This window comes from Capra hircus, chromosome 1 (genome assembly GCF_001704415.2).
Source record: "Capra hircus breed San Clemente chromosome 1, ASM170441v1, whole genome shotgun sequence".
Lineage (NCBI taxonomy): Eukaryota > Metazoa > Chordata > Mammalia > Artiodactyla > Bovidae > Capra > Capra hircus.
Window position 1 is genome coordinate 70,525,352 of NC_030808.1, and position 17,360 is coordinate 70,542,711.

Below are 17,360 nucleotides of genomic sequence, written 5' to 3' on the forward strand. Positions count from 1 at the left end.
CCCTGCGTTTCCTCCATTGTCAAATAGTGATAATATCTACCTCAATCCCTGGTTGAAGAACTAAGATCCTGCAAACTGCAAGGCATGGCAAATCAAAAAGCCTTATTAGAGTGGGAGAGCGGGCTCTTAATATAATGACTGGTGTAGTTATAAAAAGGGGGAAATTTGGACACAGAGCCACACACACATGGAGACTGCAGGAAGACTGTTGCCCTCAGTCAGGTAAGTCAAAGAACAACCAGATGCTCAGAGAAAGGCCTAGAACAGATCCATCCCCCAGCAGCTTCACAGGGAGCATGGGCCTGCCAACACCTTGATCTTGAACTTCTAGCCTCCAAACTGTGAAAGAATTTATGTGTTGTTTAAACCACCCTGTCTGTGGTACTTTGTTATGGCAGCCCCAGGAAACGAATATGTCATTCAACAATATATTCTTGAAATTTACTTGTTAATGAATGAAGCTGAGGTTTATTCATTTCTCTGTCATGTTCTGCTACGTGACATAATACCATTTATCCATTTTACTTTGAACAGCTAAAATACTGGCAGCCCACTCCAGTATTCTTACCTGGAGAATCCCACGGACAACTGGCAGGCTACAGTCCACAGGGTTGCACAGTCAGACACGACTGACTGAAGTGACTTAGCACGCACGCACGGTTCACTTACAGGTTTTTTGATTCAACAAATGCTGCTGCCCTGAAGCTCCTGCATGTTGGACCCTTCAGGGAAGTGCTGTGTGGGTCTAGAGGGCAGATGCAAGTCTTGACTGGGCAGCAACAATCAGAGCAACGATATACTCAGCAAGATAATCCTAACTGCTATCCCCTGTGTCAGTGTGATAGATGTAAAATGGTACTTCCTGGTGTCTTCAATTTGCATTTTCCTGATTCCTAACAAAGTTGGGCATCTTTCTGTGTTTACTGACAATGTCTCTTGTAAAACACCTGGTAGCACTTTGTCTTTTTCTTATTTATTTCTAGGAGCTTTTGATGTACTCTGGACTCTAACCCCATACTGTATCGGCTGTGTGTTCCCAGTGTCTTCTGTTTTGCACTTTTTCCCTTTATTTATAACATCTTTTAAGGAAGAGAAACTTTCCTTTTTTTTCCTTCTTCAGTTCAGTTCAGTTCAGTTCAGTCGCTCAGTCGTGTCCGACTCTTTGTGACCCCATGAATTGCAGCACGCCAGGTCTCCCGTCCATCACCAACTCCCGGAGTTCACTCAGACTCACGTCCATCAAGTCCGTGATGCCATCCAGCCATTACATCCTCTGTTGTCCCCTTCTCCTCCTGCCCCCAATCCCTCCCAGCATCAGAATCTTTTCCAATGAGTCAACTCTTCTCATGAGGTGGCCAAAGTACTGGAGTTTCAGCTTTAGCATCATTCCTTCCAAAGAAATCCCAGGGCTGATCTCCTTCAGAATGGATTGGTTGGATCTCCTTGCAGTCCAAGGGACTCTCAAGAGTCTTCTCCAACACCACAGTTCAAAAACATCAATTTTTCGGCACTCAGCCTTCTTCAAGGTCACAGAGACAGACTCTGCTATACTCTTCTTAAAGGTGTATACTCTGCCTGTCATGTCGTGACTGGACCTGGAATTGATCTTTGAGGCTGCTGTGCAGCGGGAATCTAGAGTGGGCAGCGCCTGCCCAGCTACTCTCACAGGGTTATTGTGAAGGTCAGAGGAGAAAATGTGTGCGAAAGGGCATGGAGAACCATCCAACAAGGTACAGATCTGGGTGCCTTGGATGCTTATTTTGATACAGGATGAGAAAGCCATTTAAGAGAAGACTGTTTCAGCTCTCGATTTGCTCATAAATTTGGTTGCATGTTAGGCTGCCGATAGACCAGGCAGAAACAAAACCTCCTCTCCTCTTCTGAGGCTAAAGGCCATGTGTGGGCTTTCCAAGAAAGTAAGTTCCAGTAAAACCGCTGAGGTTGGTCTCCCCTCATCCCCCCACCCACACTGCACGCTCCCTCAGTCACCTGACATTAACAAATGTGATTGCCAAGGCAGCCCTGAGTCAGAGAGAGAAGATTAAATTATACCACAAACCTGCTCAACAAAGTACATGAGTAATGAGATTCAGAAAGATGTCTATCTAAAGCAGCAAAAAAAGTGTGGGTGCTTTCCAGAGAGCTTGCTGTACCCCCTCAAAGATGACTCCATCAGAGTTCCTGCTCCACTTTGAATGGCAAAAATTGCTAAGAAAGCACCTGTGACATCCGAGACCAGGGACCCCAGCAACTTTCCCGGACAGGAGATAATTGAGCTCCAGGAGGAGGTGGGCCAACTTCAGGGAACTGGGAGATTCAGTTCCAAGGAGGCAGGTCTGCAGGGCTGGTCAGAGGCGGAAGGCTAAGAGCCCAGGGAGGAGGGGAGTAGACCCAGTAGGAGGCCACGCTGCTAGAGGAAGCTGGCAAAATCAAAAGCACCCTTTGACCTCAGAAGGTGGCATTGTTCGTGCTCCTTGAAGCACACCAGGACTGAGAGCCAGGGTTTAGGCAAACCTGTGCCAGGCGCCTGCGACCCAGGCCTGTGACACTGGCCTTGCAACAGGGAAGAAAAAATCTGACTCCATAGCGATCCTTTAATCTTTGTATTTGTCTGCTTTTGCTACAAGTTAAGAGAATGTTACCTACAGCCTGAAAGATACAGAAAAGCCCATTCTCAAGGCTCTGATTTTAAAAAGCATAACACTTTTCCATTCTTATAGAGATCAAAAGATGGAGAACAGAGGACAACTTCTGTCTTGTTGAAGGTTTATAGGAACACTGTGACCAGACCTACCTGGACAGCTGTAAGAACAAAGGATTCCTTCACCAAGAAGTTTGCAACAACCAGTCACACCCCGTCTGCTTTTTAGTAAAAACAGGAGGCCTGAATTCTAACTCATGGAGGATGCTTCTTTGAGACACTAGTCTACCGTCTCCTCTGTCTGCTGGCTTTTCGAATAAAGTTGCTATTCCTTGCCCCAGCAACTCATCTGTTTATTGGCTTGCTGTGCGGCGAGCAGTACAGCTTTGACAAAGTAACAGCCTCACAGGGAGGGGACTGAAGGAAGGAGAGATATAAATAGGCCTCGGGGAATGGTTTGGGGTGACAAGCGTGTTTAGTATCTTGATTGTGGTGGCATTTCACAGATGCACACGTGTCAAAACTCATCAGGCTGTACACTTTAAATACGTCCAGTTTGTGCGTGCTTAGTCCCTCAGTCTTGTCCAACTCTTTGCGACCCTTTGGACTGTAGCCCACCACGTTCCTCCGTCCATCAGCTTTCCCAGACAAGAATACTGGAGTGGGTTGCCATTTCCTTCTCCAGGGGATATTCCCAACCCAGGGATCAAACCTGTGCCTCAGGTGCCTCCTGCATTTCAGGCAGATTCTTTACGTGCTGAGCCATAGGGGAAGCTATGTCCCGGTTAGTCATGTATATCTCCATAAAGCTGTTAAAAATTACCAAAGAGCATGCTGGAGATTTTTATTACATTGGTATGCTGATAAAAGAAAGACTGGAATGATGTTTCCCCCATATGTTAACAGGGTTCCAGGATGAGAGATAATTTCAATTTTCTTCTTTATGTTTTTGTATATGTTAAAAAAAATATCCAAACTAGATATGTCTTACTTTTGTAGTCAGGGGGAAAAAAGTGTTTACTTCAAAATAAGACAATCTTTGGTACTTCCCTAGTGGTCCAGTAGCTGAGACTGAGCTCCTGATGAAGGGGGCCCAGGTTCGATCCCTGGTCAGGGAACTAGATCCCACATGCTGCAACTAAGAGGTCTTATGTCACAACTGAAAGATCCCGCATGCTGCAACTAAGACCCAGCACAGCCAAGTAAATAAATGAATATATTAAAAAAAAAAAGAAAGAAAGAAAGAAAAACAACCAGCAGTTTCTAAGTCACTGGGATCTTGTGAAGGCAGGCAGCAGTGGAGCCAGGGTATCAGGTACTCCGAGCACTGAAGCTGCAGTACTGGAGGGAACTAGCTTCAGACAGAACAAGCCAACCTTGGGTCATATCTCAGCTCTGCCACTTGTTGGGTGAGTGGCCTTGAGCTAGGTACCTCACCGTTTGGTGCCTCAGTTTCCCCAATTACAACATGGGGGTGATTGTAGAAGCCTCTGAAGGTGGTTGAGAGGTTCAGTGAGGTCATAGCCGTATTCCTACAGGACGGTAGAGACTAGGCAACAAGTAGCTGCTGCTCCCTCCCTGTCTTAGCTCAAGGTATTAAACAGAATTGACTTAAGAAAAGGTTTATTTTAAAAAATTGAAAGAGAATTGAGTAATCTCTGAAACAGATATTCAGTTCTGGAATTCAAAGCTTTTTGAGGTTTCTCTTAGCTGGTACCAGAGGTATTTCTCTCCACCAACGGTAACCACCACTTGTGCCCGCCTCCCATGACCCCAACAAGTGAGTACCCTCCCGATGTCTCTGCAGCCCGCCTCCCTCTCTTTCCCGATGCTCGACGGTCAATCACCTGAGCCTGCTTCTCCAGCGGCTGCTCTTGGTGAGCAGAGAACACACTTTGCCCTTCTCTTATGTGTCCTTTTTCTGCAGACCTGGGGGCAGCCACCTGTGTCCCCACCCCATCCCCCATGCCCAGCCCAAGTTTTGACTTGGCCTTCCCTTCGGTGGTCTGGATGTGCCCTTAACTGCCTTAGTCTGGTTTCCGGGGCAGCTGACTCCGCTTCCCTGAACCTCCGTTTCCTCATCTGTCTACTGGCACTGCTTATTCCTCCCTCACCTGGCTTGCGAGGGACCGTGTTTTGTGACTCGGGCATGAAGCCTCACACAACACACGTGAGAGCAAATTTTCTTCGGTCACCACCAGTCCCAGGGAAGAGGAAACCCCCTCTGACATCCCACCCTCCTCCCAAGGGTGGGCTCCAGCCCTTGAGGACGTCACGTGCTTCACTGTGACCACCCTTTGATGGTCAGTCATCTTCAAGTGGCTGACAAAAGCGTTGCCTGCCATTTCAGCTAACAACCAGTGCTGCCCACCATGAAGCCATCAGTCACGGCAGCCTCTCCACCAGTATGCTCCGAGGAAAATTTAGCATGGAGACAAAAGAACACAGGCCCTAGATAGATAAGATACATATCAAAGGAATAATTTCAACAAGCCCAGATTCTTGCATCTTCCTACACACAGAAATGCACTAAAATCATTAACCCAAGGTGTCTGCTTTTTATGATTAGCAGCAATTATTTGATGTTTGACTATAAATACTTTTTATTTCCCAGCAAAAAGTGAAAAGAAAGTGAAGTCGCTCAGTCGTGTCTGACTCTTTGTGACTCCATGGACTGTAGCCTACCAGGCTCCTCTGTCCATGGGATTTTCCATGGCAAGAATACTGGAGTGGGTTGCCATTTCCTTCTCCAGGGGATCTTCCCGACCCAGGGATTGAACCCGGGTCTCCTGCATCGTAGGCAGACGCTTATATATCCTGGCACCTTCTTTACCTCTTTGGAGAAGTTCCTCAGAGTGATCTGAGAGGCTGTGTCCTGGGCTATAGCCTTCAGCAAGGTCCCTGCATAAAACACAACTCATAACTTTTAGGTTGTGTGTTGTTCTTCAGTTGACAAGTCTTACTGGAATCTTCTGCTGGCTGGTCATTTAAGCTTCAAGCAATCTGCATTCTCTTCCCCCTTGGGGTCTCAAAGTCCCTTCAGGCCAAGACCACCTCATTCATCTTTCACCTCCCCACCTTTCCTTTTCACCCAAGAAATCCACCCCTTGCATAGAGCTCACAAGGTGAGCTAGTTCTATTTGAACCACTGTTTGGATCTCTCAGAATCGCAGCCAGAGACTTTTAAGCCATTAAACTCTATAGGGACAACAGAACAAAGGCAGAGAGAGACAGATCAGCAATCATCATTCCAAAGGGGAAAATATACCTTAGGAGTTTCACAGAAGTCACCAGGACAAAAGGCCTGCTATCAGGTTCCAACAGGAAGGGCCCCTGACCTCACTCATGGTGGATGTGTGTGTGTGTTGGAGAACAGGGGTGACTGTGGCAGGGGTGTGTGTTTGTTGGAGAAGATGGGGTGACTGGCAGGGACAGGGTCTGTGTGTCTGTGTCTCACTCATGGAGTGTGTGTGTGTGTGTGTAGTAGAGAAGGGGGACGGCTGTTGCAGAGACCGTTTCTGTGTGTCTGCGTGAGTGGGGATGCACTTACAGAGTTTCCACCTTTCCTCTGCCTTAAACCCTACCACCGGGTCGTGCGTTACGGGCCTCCTGAAGGGCAATTCCAGCCTGAGCAGTGGTTAAGAGAGCTTCAGGAGGTGAGTCACTTAGCTCCTCCTCCATGTGCTGGGTCCCTCTGGGGCCCAGCCTGGCATGCCTCTGCCTGCCTTTTGTCTCTGCCCGGCTCTCCTTCTCAACATCCTCTCCCTGACCCCCAGTCAGTCTCACTATCTGCCCCGCCACAGGCGTGAGGTCAGCCAGTCTGAAGCAACCGTCTCTGGTCGGAGGACAGGCCCCTTCCTGGCACAGTTCACCATCGGAGAGGAGAGGTGAGCTCTGAATCGCCTTCCCAGGGCTCCGCTGCCCCCTGCCTCAGTGGTCTGGTGGGGAGCCCTCTCTCCAGGCCCCACCTCCCATTGAGGATTGGCCAAGGCCATTGCTTAGCTCCTCCACTCCCTCGGGCAACTCGCCTCACCTCTCTGACTGTTTCCGCCCTAAGGAAAACAAGACAATAACACCTACTCACAGGATTGCCAGGAGCACTGAATGGGAAAACGGTGTTTCCCAAACTTCAGTCATTCAACTTCCAGTCACAACTTTTACCATATGTGCCCATCACCTGCTCTATTCTTTACTTGGTGCTTGTCACTAAATCAACTTTAAATCATCTCACTTTGCTAAAGAACACAGAGCCCATGCAGTATGTTAATAAATGCAGCCTCTCTTGTTCCTTCGATCCATTTTAAAAACTCCTATCTCCAATCCTTCAATTATTGGTCAGCTTTTGAGCTAGCTGTATTCTTTTCTAATATTCACGGTCCCTTTAAAGGTTTTATTTATGTGTTATTTTTGACTGGGCTGGGTTTTGGCTGCTCTGCCTCCTGCCAGTTGGCGGCTTTCTAACAGAGGCTTGCTCTAGTGGCGGTGTGCGGGCTTCTAATTGCAGCGGCTTCTCTTGCTGCAGCGCACAGGCTCTAAGCATGTGGTCTTCAGTAGCTGGGGCTCATGGGCTTAGCTGCCCCTCGGCATATAGGATCTTCCTGAACCAAGGATCCAACCCATGTTTCCTGCACTGCAAGGCAAATTCTTAACCACCAAACCAAGTCCTGTATTGTTCCAGTTTCTAATGCTGCTGAAGTGAGCACAATGCTTATTAATATACAAAGTCCCCTGGGGAAGGCACATGTAGGCTGCTCCAGCATACTTTAAGAGACCCCAAGGTAACACACGGCAGCCCCGAGTCCATACCCAAGGCAGGATGCAGCAACTGTGGGCATGGGGAAACTTCTGCCTGGGGGAGTTCCCAGCCACCTGGAGAACCAGGACCAGGGCCCTCCATGCCCCAGGTGGGCAGTCAGAGGGGCACAGGGGACAAGGAGCCATCCTGGCAGTCCCACCTGCAGGCTGCTGTCAGAGTGCGTGCCTCCTGCCAATCGGTGCCTGAGGACCAAGTGCCAGGATGGCAGAGACCAGGCAAGAGGACGAGGGCAGATCTGGCTTTATTAAGCTCAGGTCTCTTGAGCTATGTGGGCAGGCAGGGCCTGACTCCATGAGCTCACGGTGACCTGTCCCAATGAGGAGTCAAGAGTGTGGGGACTTCAAAAACAAGCCAATTAAGTGGTGCACAGGGCCCGCATATAACAGCCCTGTGACTATGTCCTGCGCCATCGGTTTCGAAAGCACTTTCACCTGCTTTTCTTGGTACGTCATCGAGTGAGGCAGTCAGGACAACTCCAGGACTGTTACTCCACAGATGTGGAAATGAGGGTTCAGAGAGGCTGAGATGTGAACTCTCCAGACAGTAAAAAGGGGAAGGCAATGTGGGATATTTACTGGCACCTCTTACGTTCCCATATCTGACCTCATCTAACCTCTGGGATGGTGCTGGAGGTATGAGCTAGAAGCCAAATGAGCAAAGTTAAAAATCCTACCCAATAGAAAGATGGTAACGACTCTATATGCAAGACATCAAAAGAGACACAGATACAGAGAACAGCCTTTTGGACTCTGTGGGAGAAGGCAAGGGTGGGATGATTTGAGAGAATAGCATTGAAACAAGTATATTACCATATGTGAAACAGATGACCAGTCCAAGTGTGATGCATGAAACAGGGCTCTCAAAGCCGTTGCACTGGGTCAACCCAGAGGGATGGGATGGGGAGGGGGGTGGGAGAGGGGTTTGGGACAGGGGGACACTTGTACACCCATGGCTGATTCATGTCAATGTATGGCAAAAACCACCACAATATTATAAAGTAATTAGCCTCCAATTAAAAAAAAAGAATCCTACCCAAGATGTGGCAGGTTTGAATTTGTTAATTACAGGCAGCCCCCAACTTTATCTAAGTGTGGTCAAGAGATATTCTCCCAGTGAAATAGGCTACAGTCCATGGGGTTGCTGAGTTGGATACGATAGAGCGACTTCACTTTCATTTTCACTTTCCACTTTCATGCATTGGAGAAGGAAATGGCAACCCACTCCAGTGTTCTTGCCTGGAGAATCCCAGGGACGGGGGAGCCTGGTGGGCTGCCGTCTATGGGGTGGCACAGAGTCGGACACGACTGAAGCGACTCAGCAGCAGCAGCAGCAGCAGCAGAAGTAGGGCTTTTATAGTATTTAGGTACTCAGGCTAGTCCAAGGAGGGCCAGTTAACCCACAATACTCCAGAATTCTTGAACATGTACAGTGAACACTAGAAAAACATTACTGTAACACCAGTAATTGAAACAGAAAAGCATTTGATTAAAAAAAGACACACACACAATTATTCTTTATCTTGAATGTTTGCCTGAAAATTTGAGGCCAGATAGAAGAGTGGACATAATTTCCCCTGCCCTCCTATTTTAGAACTTAAAAAGAAGAAAAAACCAGGACTCAATGGACATGAATCTGAGCAAACTCCGTGAGATTGTGAAGGACAGGGAGGCCTGGCTTGCCGCAGTCCACAGGGTCACAAAGAGTTGGACACGACTGAGCGACTGAACAACAACCTGTGGGAGTGGGGCAGGGGGCACACAGCAGCCCGTGGGGAGCAGGCTGGAGCAAAAAGGACAGAGTCAGTGGACCCAGTAGGGATGTCATGAAAGGAAGAAGCGGGTGCCCGGGAGCTGGCTCCACGGGAAGGGGCTGGCAGGATGGCCAGGGACCCTGAATTCTCTCCTGTTCAAGAGGCTGCTTCCCACGGGAACCAGACGTCCGGCCTCCGCAGAAATATGACAGAGGATCTGCCAACTGCTGGGGAGCCAGGGATTCCAAAGCCTGAAAACAAAGCGCGAGAGCAGTTCTGTCTTCTAGGGAAGAGGAATGTGTTTCCAGTGGGTAGAACCAGAACTGGATTTAAACGCCTGCCACCACATACAAAAGTCTGGACGTAGGGGCAGGTGTGGCGCCTAGCAGCAGCTGGATAATCCCTTCTGTCCTGGGAAGTGTAGCCCAGGGCTCTGACTGCTCTCAGCTCTGAAGCTGAGGCAGCAGGTTCCAGTCTTGGAGCCACACTCACCAGCTGTGTGACCCAGCAGGTGTGTTACTTCTCTGAGCCTCACTTCCTCCTGCACAGGCAATAAACTTGCCACCCAGGCCACTTCAGAGAATAACACCTACAGAACAACTCACACACAGAGTCAGGAACACAGCAGCAGGGGCGCACACATGTAATCAACACATGTCACCTCCCACCCTGGCTGGCTCCCTCACTTCCTTCCGAGCCTACTTTGAGCCAGGTCATGAGGCTGCATCTCAAGGGTTCTTGTTGTTCAGTTGCTCCGTTGCGTGCAACTCTTTGCGACCCCATGGACTACAGCTTGCCGGGCTTCCCTGTCCTTCACTATCTCCTAAGAGTTTGCTCAAACTCACATCCATTGAGTCGATGATGCCATCCAACCATCTGATCCTCTGGTTGCCCCCTTCTCCTTCTGCCTTCAATCTTTCCCAGCAACTGAAGGGTGGAAGAGGTCCTTCATGATTCAAAGCGGGTATAAAGAGATAAGAGGCGTGATTCTAATTTGACATCAGAGGCTGACAGCTCATCAGGCTGTGGAGGCCATCACCTCCCATTCGTGGAGCCCTGCAGCAAAGGGGTTTGTAGTGGGCATACACCCAGCTCCCGGGTCAAAGCAGAGCAGCCGGCCAAGCCAATGAAAGCATCTATAGCCCCCTAGTGCCCAGTGTTCTCAGGTAATGTCAGAGCTGGAAAGAGCCACATATCTGGTTCCACATTCTCATTGCACAGATGAGGGAACAGGCCCAGAGACGGGAAGGGCTTTTCCCAGTCACACAGCCCAGCAGAGGAAGTGCTGGGCTTAGGAATCAGATGTGCCAAAACCCAGAGTGGCAGCCAGAATCCCCTTTGTTAGGAAACACTTGCTCATTTACCACAAGTATCTGATGAATTTGTTTCCAGTCTTTTGAAAATACATCTGTGCTCAGTTGCTAAGTCATGTTCGACTCTGCAACACCATGGACTATAGCTGGCCAGGTTCCTCTGTCCATGGCATTTCCCAGGCAAGAATACAGGAGTGGGTTGCCATTTTCTTCTCTGGGGATCTTCCTGATGCAGGGATTAACCTGCATTTCCGGCATTGGGAGGCAGGTTCTTTACCACTGAGCCACCAGGAAAGCTCCTTTTAAAAATACATAAACATAATTTAAGATATTTAAATATAGCATGATATACAATAGTATTTTAAATTATACATGAACACATTTTTTTAAATTAATTTCGTTGCCTCCTGGGTATGCTGTGATTATTCAGTGTTTATTGAACGAATGGATGGATTTTTATCTCCACTATCCCAGTCCAAGCCTCAGCCTTTTTATCAACTTCTTCCTGAATGACAGGAATAGGCCTTCAATTGGTCCCTTCCTCTGGATACCCCTTCACCCAGAGCCCTTCCTCCCCGTACCCACTCAGTCCTACCATGGCCTCCACAGAAGGGCCCCCAGGGGCAAGGAGGGCAAACGAGGCTGCTCAGAGAAGCCCCCTAATCCTGCTCCTCTCGATGTCAAGGCTGACCTTGGGACACCCTTTGGACTAGTCTTGGAACAGGTCTGGGACCTCCAGACACCCTCTCCCCTGCGCCCCATCCACCCCCCCAGCGCCCCCAGCTGGTGCTCCTCTCGCTCAACAGCTGGGTCTGCCTTTGCTTTTACTCTCCTTTCCCCCTGGTTCTGGGACTCAGAAAGACCTTGAGCCTCTGGTGGGACTTCAGGGGAATAACTCAATCATAGACAATTAGGGCTAGGGACTTCCCTGGTGGCCCAGTGGCTACGAATCTGTGCTCCCAGTGCAGGGGGGCAGATCAATCCCAGGTTTGATCCCTTGTCAGGGAAGCAGATCCCACGTGCCGCAACTAAAGATCCCACATGCTGCAACTAAGACCCAGTACAGCCAAATTAATTTTTTAAAAAGAAAATAAAATTAAGGCTAGTTTGATAGGGGAACCCTTTCATAATGTATACAGATAACAAATCATCATGTTGTATACTTTAAAAGCCTTACAATTTTACTTGTCAATTATGTCCCAATAAAACATTAAAATAATATTAAGGCCAGAGCCTGGGAAACGGGCAGGACCTCAGGAGACAGAGGCTCAGCCAGGTCCAGCACTGCTGAGGCCAGGGAATGAGTGAGTTCTCCACAGTGGGGCACACCCCAGGCATAGAACCTGGGAGATACCCTGACAGGAGGTAGGAGAGAGTCATGGGCAGAGTACCCCTGACTAGGAGGAGAGTCTGGAGTGTCTGACCCCCCAGATCAAGGGTAGAGAGAACTCAAGAATGAGTGTGTGGCCAGCAGGGGAAAGGCAGCTAAAGACAGATGGGCGGCGCCTTCTCTCCCTGAGACGGGTGTGCGCCGCCCCCAGGGAGCACCCTGGGGGCCTGGCTGTGACCAGAGGCCCTCTGGCTGGAGCTGGTGCTGAGCAGCTCCCAGTGAGACTGGACGGTGAGCCTGGAAGGGCGTGGACCCTCCACCAAACCCCAGGGCCCAGTGCCCGAGACCCCACTGAGCACAAACAGGGTGGGACGGAAACCAAACAAACTGCTCCTTTTAAGCCGCCTGAAATTCAGGTTTCAGGAATGTTTGATCTGGGGCTTCTCTTTCCTGCAGCAGGATATTTAAACAAAACAAATCTTTAAAGGCTTCAACTCCAAAGCTCAGAGCCCTCTGTGTGCCTACTTCTGGTCTCCGCTTCAGGAACAAACCTCCTTTACTCTTTGGTCTGGATTGTATCCAAGGCAGATGGAGCCCCTGGACCAAGGCGGGGCCAGCCCACGTCCCTGCCGAGGGTTCAAACAACCAGACTTTTCGGCCTTCCAGAGGCTTCCTCGCCAGGGGCTCAGCAAGGCTGACAGTTAGGGGTGCCAGCTAGGAGCAGAAAGGGCCGCATCCCTGCCCCAAACCCAAATCTGGCCAGTTCTTCCCTAGGGAAGAAACTTGGTGGGGAAGACAGCGAGCTGAGAAGTCACCCAGGGAACGTGACCCAGGCTGGGCCTGTCTGGGATTGAAAGAGGTGGCCCATCCTCAGTCCTGGCCACTTCCAAATGATCCAAACCCAGAGCTGCAGAACCAGCAGAGGAAGCAGAGACCGAGCCGGGGCTCCCCAAGCCCAGGCCTAGCCCTCACAAGGCTCCCTTGACTGTAGTCCCACACCCGCGGGGCTGCGGCGGGTGTGAAGAAGTGAAAGCTCAGAGCGTCTTCCAAGCGCTGGAGGCAGCCGGGCTTCTGCAGATGCTATAACAGCGGTGACGAGAGGCCAGCGGCTTTCCTGAGGCCTTATCACCAGGCAGCACAGGGCCTGCCTTCCAACCACGCTCTCCTGCCGTCCCATCCTGGCATCCCACTGCCTGGCCAGGCAAAGAGCAGGCGGGAGAGTGTTCTTTCCATGCTGTGTCTGCAGGGGCTGCAGAACAGATACCTAGGGACAACTGGGCAGAAGACTTTCCAGCCCAGATAGCCAAGGGTCCTGCCCAGGGATTGGTACTCCTGTTTGGTGACCTAATGCTCCCCTCTTCCCCCGACTAGGGGACAGAGGAGGTTCAGGCAAAGGACCCTAATGGGTCATTGAAGAAGCCCTTCCTAGGGCCCAGTCTGCCTCAGGGCTTGTACCCAGACCCAGGACACTCGTGCCTGGCCACTAAGTCATAGACTCCCAGGAGGGCAGTGCAGGAATAGCCCCAGGGATCCTCCAGAAAGCTCTATCCTTGTAGATAGGGAGAGGGAGGCCCGAGGACTGTCCAGGGTCACACCCATAGAAGTAACTGCAGCATCTTCCCCACAAATCATTTTGAGGATTAAATGAGATAATACAAGCCAAGCACTAAGCCTACGGTTAGCATCAAACTGAGAGTTATCACTGTCGTCACTTTTGTGAATTTTGCCTGTGGGAGCCAAGTTATTATACCAGACCTCCAGAAGATCAGTGCCCTTCCTGTTTACAGTCCAGGCCTCTGATCCACGGGGAGTGGTGGGAAGCAGGAGACAGGGGCCCAGTCTTGCCTGGCCTCTACTTAGCTCTATCATCCCAGGACAAGCCCTGCTGAGCCTCTCTGAGTGCCAGTGTCTTGGTTTTCTTTTCACTGAGAAATAAGCTGGATATTCAGTGTGGGGATATCCCTCCTAGTGTGGGAATCTCCAATTTCAGCAGCAAAACAGTCCCAGAAGCAGCAGAAGCAGCTGGGGTAGCATGTGCCTGGCTTGGAAGAGGAAGCCCCGGTCAGAGACAAAGGCCCCCTGTGCAGGCCCTGTCTCTGGCCTGGCCCAGAGTTCTAGAGGTTTCCATACCCAAGCCCAAGGGCTTCCAAGAATCACATTTGAAAATTATTACTTGAAAGCCGTCAGACAGTTTGCTTTCTGTTCCCAGAAATGGTCGTCCAAGAAAGGTGGTGAGGGGTGGAGAGAGACAGGCAGAGTCATCGTAGAGAGTGCGCGGAAGACAGTGAAAGGAGGAAGAGGGCAGAGAGAGAGGACAGAGTAGAAAGGTGAGAGGAGGTGAGGCAAAGACAGACACGGACAGACAGACCAGGAGGCTACAGGGAGAGCCAGCAGGAGCGGCGGGCAGCGGCTCTGAGTGAGGCCAGGGGAATAGGGTTCAGAGGACTACAGCCTTGACTTCCTTCAACCCAAGACACCCCCTGGCCTCGAAATAGATGCAACAAGTGCTTTCTTAACAGGAAACCCCTCAGCCTGTGGGAGAGCACAGCCGTTGGGGCGTGGGGGTGGGGGGTGATCTTGCTGTTCCCTTGAACATGCTCAGCCCACACCTCCATTCCCCTTTGGCTGGGGGATACAAACATGCCTTGACTTTCTGTAACACAAGACCACAAACCTCCTCTCCCGACACCCTTCTCTTTTGCTGCCTGGCCACCAGGAAACCCACACCCAACGGCAGCCCCAGTGTTGGTATCCCCAAGGCCCCAGCAGATCATAAAGTCCTAATTCGGGCATCACCTGGATCCTATTGTGGGGACGATCACTACCCTGATTAAGCACCTCCCACGTGCCAGCACCAGGTTCAAGCTCTCCACGTGCACTGCATAATGAATCTTCATAAAGGCACAATAGCGGCAATGATTCATCCCAATATATGGTGGGCCGCCCAGCTTCAGAGCCCATGCCTTAGCCACTACTCTGAACTGAAATAAAATATAACTGCCTAGGAAGCACAGTGTCATGACAAAGACTAAATAAGCAGCTTTGGCCCTGCCACTTGGCAGCTGTGTGACCTCGGGGAAGTGATTTGTTTGCTGAATCAGTTCTGGTTGCTTCAACTTCATGGTGAGAATAACAACTCCAGAGGGTTGTTGTGAGGATTAAAGGAGATCATGTGAACCAGCTCGCCCAGGTCCTGGCCCAGTGAAGCTCAGCAAAGGCTTGTTTCCCAGGACAGGTCTGGCAAAGCGTCAGCCCAGCCCCTTCCCCCCACTGCGCGTGCAGGAGCTGGAGGAGGATGTGGGCATGGCTGGAGCATCACCTGGGTGCCCAGGAGGCTCAGCCAGCAAGGGGCACGCTCTCTGGGAGGTATGAGGACTCTGGCTCCCCAATTCCAGGCTTCGGCCACCTCTTCTGCCCTGTCTCTCCCTGCCCTGCCTCACCCTCAGCCACTGGCAGGGCCCCCTTGGGTGGGGCGGGCAGGGCAGGGCGAAGGCAAGGCAGCAGGGTGTCATTATCACTCCAAGCAGAACTGAAGTCAGAGTTAAGCCTGCCTTCTTATCCGGTCCCCAGGCCCTGTGCTGACATGTCCTGCTGTCTCTGCAGGGCTGCCCAAGTCCCTCCTTCTCCAAAGTGGTGCCCGGAGCAGGAACAGGAGAGGCAGCCCATGAAACAGAGAACACGTTTGGACACTGAGTCATCCCATCCTTCTCTCTCTAGTGAAAATGTGTGAAATTGAGCATGTAGTTGAAGTAACCCCTAAAGCCCTTCCAGCTCTAACGAGTTAGGACTCTGACCACTGTGAGCTAGCCGTGATGGTCCTCCATGTTTACAGACGAGGGCCCCGAGGCCAAGCAGAGGACAGAGGCTCACTCCCATAGCATACTAGTTGGTAGCAGAGCTGAGTGACACCCAGGTCTCCCAACTGCTGGCCCAGGGCTCTTCCCACCCCACATGCCCTGACCTTCTAGAAGGTCATGGAGGAAAGGTGTAAAGATGAAAAGGGGGTGTCTGCTTCCAGGTTCCCCCTCCTTCCTTTTGTTCCAGGAGTGGCCTGGGGACCCCACAGAGCAGCTCCAGACATGTGGGCACCTGATAGCCCCACAGGGTGGGGGTCACTCCTTGGTTCCTGTCCAAGGGGCGGTAGGGACTGCAGGGCTTCTGGGTTGTGTGTGGAGAGCTGGCCCTGTTTTCAGACCTGATAACACCCCTCCCCATATCAGTTGGCCAAAGACTGCGAGGTGTGTGTCTGGGAGTCAAGGGCAGGCTCAGCAGAAATGTGGAGAAGGCAGGAAGGAAAGGTGGGCACAGTTCAATGGAAGCCCCCAGCCTGGCAGGAAAGAATTTTTGAGGGTGCCTAAGGCTGGAGGGAGAGAGTGTAAGGGAGTCAGAGAAAGGGGTGAGCCAGCTCCATAAACACCCCCCATCCAGGCCTTGGCCCAGGTTCCTGAATCCTCTTCCTCTCTGATGGAGGCTTGGACCACCCTGAGGACTCCCATTTGGGAGGAGGACTGAGAGCCTCTCCTCACTGCTCAACAGCCTGGGCAGAGCTGTGCTCTCAGAACGCACACAGACAGGCCCCTCACACAGATCTGTGCGTCACATACACACCTGGAGTCCGGGGCTCAAAGAGTCCTATCCTCGTCCCCACACATGCGACCATGCGCTGTGGGCTTCCCAGACAGGGACGGCTGCTTCAGCTTTACTTGTAAACACGGCCCCTGAGGATTTTTAATGTGGCCGCTGAGGCCTTTTACAACAAGGTTAAAACTGGGCTGCCTTTGCAAAAAAGACACAGATATGTATAACGGACTTTTGGACTCAGAGGGAGAGAGAGAGGGTGGGATGATTTGGGAGAATGGCATTGTAACATGTATACTATCATGTAAGAATCGAATCGCCAGTCTATGTCTGACACAGGATACAGCATGCTTGGGGCTGGTGCACGGTGATGACCCAGAGAGATGTTATGGGGAGGGAGGTGGGAGGGGGGTTCATGTTTGGGAATGCATGTACACCCGTGGTGGATCCATGTCAATGTATGGCAAAACCAATACAGTACTGTAAAGTAAAATAAAGTAAAAATAAAAATTAAGAAAAAAAAAAAAAAAAAACAACTGGGCTGCCTTTTTGTAAGGTGGTGAGTACCTTGCATCCCTCCCCAGAACCTAAGGTTAATTCTGAAAGCTGAGAAAACAAGAGGGCTTAGGACAGGGGAGACCCTGGGACCAAGGCAAGTGGGGTGAGATAGAACTGGAGTCTCTGGGTTGAACGAGGCTGGCCAGGAGCTCAAGAGCTAGAGCCAGAGGGGTGGGTGAGGCTGGGCCTGGGGCGCAGTAAGAGGGAAGGGCAGCCTCAAAGGGGACCCAGCTTAGAGAGAACTGGAGCCAAGTCCTGTATCGTAGGTCACCCACCTCCCCAGGCTGGGCCCCAACACACAAACAGGCACGCGCACAGAGGCGCACACCTCCACGGGGCCCTGGGATGCTCAGCCAACCCTTCCCTCGCATCTT

At 50.9% G+C, this 17,360-nt stretch overlaps 1 protein-coding gene across 1 annotated transcript in view; it reads right to left on the reverse strand.

Annotated features, from left to right (window-relative positions):
* TFRC (transferrin receptor) overlaps positions 1–17,360 on the reverse strand; it is a 147,185-nt gene that overhangs the window by 119,501 nt on the left and 10,324 nt on the right. The gene's annotated exons all lie outside the window — the stretch shown is intronic.